A 6,085-nucleotide genomic window follows, 5' to 3' on the forward strand; every position below is an offset into this window, starting at 1 on the left:
CCAGCCTCTTCCCCCCCCCCCCTCCAGCCCCCCTTCTCAAAACCTCCCCCTTCCACTTAAATTGTTGCCAAGGTTCTATTTATATTGAAGTGTTGGGAAAATTCGGCGGTCAGAATGACCAGTGAGCGTCAGGAATTAATGGCGAGTGTGTGTGTTTACCTGCGGGGTTACCAGTCATTGACGGTGGGGGGGGGGGGTGATGGTAGGGGGGGGGGCGCGTGGGGTTATCCCCCGAGGCAGCAACTCAAGGCAGGGAACAAAGCAATCTAATACACAGTTATGTCACCATAAAACAGCCTTCTGGTGTCACTAGAAATAGTGTATGCCTATACTCCCCCCCCTCATCCACCCCCCCCCCCCTGTTCAAAGGGCGTCTCTCTACCCCCCCCCCCCCACTGTCAAACACAGCCCAGCAATACCCCCCCCCCCCCCCCCCGCCAATACATGCAGCCTACTGATCTGAAACGCTACACACAGAGATCTGGGATGCTCCCGGACGCAGGTTCGAATCCTCGTCACGGCCCTTGTGGATTTGTTTACTGATCTGAAACTTCTTCAAACCAATACATGATGTCGGCCTAGGAGGCAGTGAGTCACGTCTATCGTTCCTTTCTTGATGTCTGACTATTGATCTATCAATCTCCCATGCACTCCACGTGTTTATAAACCGTATAAAGACAGATACCAAACCAATAAACCCCCCCCCCACACACACGCAAGAAAGGGAGGGATGTATGCCTACAGTGTTCCGCTGCCATTAGGCTTTTCTACAAACACCTGCATCCACAAACAAATCTCATGGCGGGAAATATCATTGAGAAAACCGGATGGAGCAGCCGTGCGAGGATTCGAACCAACGTCCTGGCGACTACCAGACATATGCACCTTAGTTTACCCCTAGGCCACTGACGGGACAAAAGATATTCAACCTGGGGAGTCAACTAGCTGGGATGACTAAGGACATATACAATCCCCAGCTGGTGCCACAACCAGCTTTAACGAATAGCTCCATTTACGAACTGCGTTCTTCCCCAATCTTGAGGTTATCTTGAGATGATTTCAGGGCTTTAGTGTCCCCGCGGCCCGGTCCTCGACCAGGCCTCCACCCCCAGGAAGCAGCCCGTGACAGCTGACTAACACCCAGGTACCTATTTTACTGCTAGGTAACAGTGGCATAGGGTGAAAGAAACTCTGCCCACTGTTTCTCGCCGGCGCCCGGGATTGAACCCGGGACCACAGGATCACAAGTCCAGTGTGCTGTCCGCTCGGCCGACCGGCTCCCCAATGTGCCATTTAGAACACAAACAAATCACCATGGCTGTGACATATGCGGTCTGGTTGATCAGACCACACACTAGAAGGTGAAGGGACGACGACGTTTCGACTTGAGAATGGTCCAGGACGGACCGAAACGTCGTCGTCCCTTCACTTTCTAGGGACGACGACGTGGTCTGGTCAGAATACTTTAGCCACGTTATTGTGACTCATCACCTGCATATGTGTCTGGCATTCATCAGGAAGATGGTTCAAATCCCCCCCTCTCACTCGTCCTACTGATTTTCTCATTGATATTTCATGCCATTGTCATTTCCGTGTTGTGAAGGAAGCTCTGGGGACAACTCCATTACCCTCACCAGAGTGCTGGCGGGATATTTGTAAGACCTGGTTGTGGCACCAGTCTGGGGACCTCTGATTTCCTTTGTGGATTCCGTAGTCTCAGGTTGAATAGTTTTTTTGCCTGTCGTAGCCTAGTGGGTTAAGGTGGGAATGTGGTATTCACCAAGACGCTGGTTCAAATCCTCACACTGCTCCAACTGATGTTATTACATGCTATTGTTTTAAGATTTATCTACTCAGAGCGAAATGCTCATGTAGCACGGGCTATGGTGAGCCCGTAATAGATTATATGCATTGTTAATTCATATAATCTATTACGGGCTCACCATAGCCCGTGCTACATGGACATTTCGTTCTGAGCAGCTAAATCTAAAACAACAACAACAACCATTCTTGCTTCACGGGCTATTCATGCCCGTGCCACCTCTTAGGTGGCATAATCTTCACCAATCAATCAATCATTCGTGTTATGTCATGACGTGATAAGGGTCCGGGGCAGCTGGAGACCTCGTCTCAGCCCGTGTGTGTGGCTGGGACATGTGTCTTCAGCCCGTGTGTGTGGCTGGGACATGTGTCTCCAGTCCGTGTGTGTGGCTGGGACATGTGTCTTCAGCCCGTGTGTGTGGCTGGGACATGTGTCTTCAGCCCGTGTGTGTGGCTGGGACATGTGTCTTCAGCCCGTGTGTGTGGCTGGGACATGTGTCTTCAGCCCGTGTGTGTGGCTGGGACATGTGTCTTCAGCCCCGGGGTCCTGACCACCTCGAACACACATACGCGACCGTTAACAACATTTATACATCGAAGGAGCGTTATACACAAGACGATGTATAAACCAAGAGGTATATCTAATACACTTCGATGTATATACACACACTCACATTCTGGGGTGTGAGTTTTCAGTTGATACATAGACATATATACCCTAATGAACAAATCCACAAGGGCCGTGACGAGGATTCGAACCTGCGTCCGGGAGCATCCCAGACGTGTATATATATATACCCTATTATATACTACATATATACTACAGTGTATATACCCTAATTCACGGTGTTTCAACAACCCGTCCTGCTAAGAGAACGTCGCATTTTGACGTATACTCTAAGGCCAAAATTCGTCGTACTAGAAAATAGCAGCGTTTCGCGAAATTGACATACTGTCCCGTTTTCTGTTGTAGGTCCTCTGGTAGGTTAGGGTAAGGACACTTTAGTACGACAGTTTCTTGACGTTGGGAACCTTAGGTGGACGGGATGGTATAAAGTTCCACCTGTGTCCCCCCCTTGTTTGCGTACCACCCGTGCTAAACAGTTTATCTTTATCTACACTGTCAATTCCTCCTGTGAATTTTATAGGTAGTGATCATGTCTCTCCCCCTACCTCTTCTGTCATCCAGTCGAGAGGTTTAGTTCCCATAGTCTTTCCTCGTAGCTCATACCTCTCGGCTCGTGTGTGTGTGATGGGAGTGTTGAGCTGTGAAGGTGAACCAGGCAGCAACCTGAAGGTCAGCAGGTTAAGCTAGGTATCCACACAGCCTGTCCTACACGCTCTGCTGTGTCCTAGCACCCAGGCACTCCCTTGATGGGTGCGTCCTAGCACCCCCTTGCTGGGTGTGGTGTGTGTCCTAGCACCCAGGCACTCCCTTGATGGGTGCGTCCTAGCACCCCCTTGCTGGGTGCGTCCTAGCACCCCCTTGCTGGGTGTGTGTGTTTGTCCTAGCACCCAGGCACTCCCTTGATGGGTGCGTCCTAGCACCCCCTTGCTGGGTGTGGTGTGTGTCCTAGCACCCAGGCACTCCCTTGATGGGTGCGTCCTAGCACCCCCTTGCTGGGTGCGTCCTAGCACCCCCTTGCTGGGTGTGTGTGTTTGTCCTAGCACCCAGGCACTCCCTTGATGGGTGCGTCCTAGCACCCCCTTGCTGGGTGTGGTGTGTGTCCTAGCACCCAGGTACTCCCTTGATGGGTGCGTCCTAGCACCCCCTTGCTGGGTGCGTCCTAGCACCCCCTTGCTGGGTGTGTGTGTTTGTCCTAGCACCCAGGCACTCCCTTGATGGGTGCGTCCTAGCACCCCCTTGCTGGGTGTGTGTGTGTGTCCTAGCACCTTGACATTCCCTTGCTGGGTGTGGTGTGTGTCCTAGCACCCCCTTGCTGGGTGTGTGTGTGTGTCCTAGCACCCCCTTGCTGGGTGTGTGTGTGTGTCCTAGCACCCCCTTGCTGGGTGTGGTGTGTGTCCTAGCACCCAGGCACTCCCTTGCTGGGTGTGTATGTGTCCTAGCACCCTAGCACCCCCTTGCTGGGTGTGGTGTGTGTCCTAGCACCCAGGCACTCCCTTGCTGGGTGTGTGTGTGTCCTAGCACCCTAGCACCCCCTTGCTGGGTGTGGTGTGTGTCCTAGCACCCAGGCACTCCCTTAATGGGTGTGGCGTGTCCTAGCACCTAGGCACTCCCTTGATGGGTGCGTCCTAGCACCCCCTTGCTGGGTGTGGCGTGTGTGTCTTAGTACCTTGACACTCCCTTAATGGGTGTGGCGTGTCCTAGCACCCAGGCACTCCCTTAATGGGTGTGGCGTGTCCTAGCGCCAAGTCTCTAACCAAGAGACATTATCCACGAGCTGCATTAAACAGAAACACAAAGCAAGACTTTCCATAAGACTAACTTAATGTAAATACGCGAGACTTGAAGCCCGCCAACTCATTCCACAGCTTTCAACGACGTTGGGGGGAAGAGGCGGGTCCCAAGAGCTATAGTCCTCTCGTCCCGCAAGCGCATATAGGTAAACACACACACACACACACACACTGATAAGGAGGCAACCCTGACCCCAGACAACAAGACATTTGGTTTCATATTGGCGCCAATTCTTGCCGCTCAGCGCTCGATCGAAGCCTCTCCGAGCCAATACCTATTATGGTGTAATCTTGCCTTGGTACAAGTTCCATCTCCACACAGCGGCCGACTCTCCACAGCGGTATCTTGTCTACAACGGTCACTTGTTCACAACGGTCGCTTCTCTGCAACGGTCATTGGTCCGCAACGGTCTTTTCTCTGTAACGGTCACTGGACCCCAACGGTTACTGATCCGCAACGGTCTTTTCTCTGTAACGGTCTCTATAACGGTCCTCAACGGTCACTGGTCCGCAAAGAACAACACACTCCAACCGTCACCAAGCCCAAACGTCTGTCTGCTTCAGTCAACAGTTCAAGAGTGGAAATACAACACTCGCAAACATCTCCCTGGCCGGATGCTATCAGTGTGACGGTGCTGTCAGTTACGTGAGAGTGTGCAGACTGCATTCGTTGACTGTCTATAGACGGCGTCAAGACACTCTGATCGGCGGGCATCAAGTCGCCCATGTCGCCTGTTTGTTTAAGCTGATGGCGAGAGGTTGAACAGGGACGATGACATTTACTAATGGCTAGTTCAACCGGGAGGACAGCATTCCAAGCAGTAGGTTCAGCCAAACGGACAGTCAAGTGTCCGGCAAGTCAGATGGGTCAAGTGTCCGGCAAGTCAGGTGGTCAAGTGTCCGGCCAGACAGATGGTCAAGTGTCCAACGAGCATCCCGCCTAAATGCCCGGACTGCAGATGGCGAAGAGTTAACTTATTTAACTAACAGTTTCATCCAGCAGCTTGACAATGCGCCAGTTACATGCCTTCTGGCACCCATAACGAGCCATAACCTTAAGGAGGGGGGGGTGACCTTTTGACACGCCGCCGGCTTCCTGTCCTCGTCGAGGCCACTAGTATTAGTGGCCCTCTGGTATATAACAATATGATACAGTACTACGCGTTGTAAACCTTTTATTTATTTTTTTGACATACAGATTGCGATCCCTTATTATGTGAGACGACGAATCACCACCTCGCGCTGTCTACATGATTACTTCCGGTGCCGTTAATGAGCGCACGGACAGGTAAAACAGGGAAGGGAATTATCAGGGGAAAAGCACCAAGCCATTACGACTATATATAGTACTTGGAAGGGGAGACATCTCCCGTCACGCAGGGTGCAGTCGCACCTCCACAGATCTCCAGTATCATCTATTGATACTGGAAATGGCTCAAAAGGGCCACCACTTATGGGCTATTCATGCCCAAGCCACCTTTTGGGTGGCTTAATCTTCTCTCTCTCTCTCGTGTTTGTCCACCATCTGGTCACCATTTGGTCCGGGAGACATCTCCCGTCACGCTGGGTGCAGTCGCACCTCCACAGATCTCCAGTATCATCTATTGATACTGGTGATGGCTCAAAAGGGCCACCACTTACGAGCTATTCATGCCCGTGCCACCTTTTGGGTGGCTTCATCTTCATCTTAACACATTCACAAGGGAGACATCTCCCGTCATGCAGGGTGCATTCGCACCTCCACAGATCTCCAGTATCAGCTCTTGATACTGGTAATGGCTCAAAAGGGCCTCCACTTACGGGCTATTCATGCCCGTGCCACCTTTTGGGTGGCTTAATCTTTATC

At 51.9% G+C, this 6,085-nt stretch overlaps 1 protein-coding gene across 5 annotated transcripts in view; it reads right to left on the reverse strand.

Annotated features, from left to right (window-relative positions):
- The window catches only part of LOC123775034 (uncharacterized), a 132,590-nt gene that overhangs the window by 87,856 nt on the left and 38,649 nt on the right, over nt 1-6,085 (reverse strand). The window lies entirely within an intron of this gene.

Source organism: Procambarus clarkii, chromosome 92 (genome assembly GCF_040958095.1).
Source record: "Procambarus clarkii isolate CNS0578487 chromosome 92, FALCON_Pclarkii_2.0, whole genome shotgun sequence".
NCBI lineage: Eukaryota > Metazoa > Arthropoda > Malacostraca > Decapoda > Cambaridae > Procambarus > Procambarus clarkii.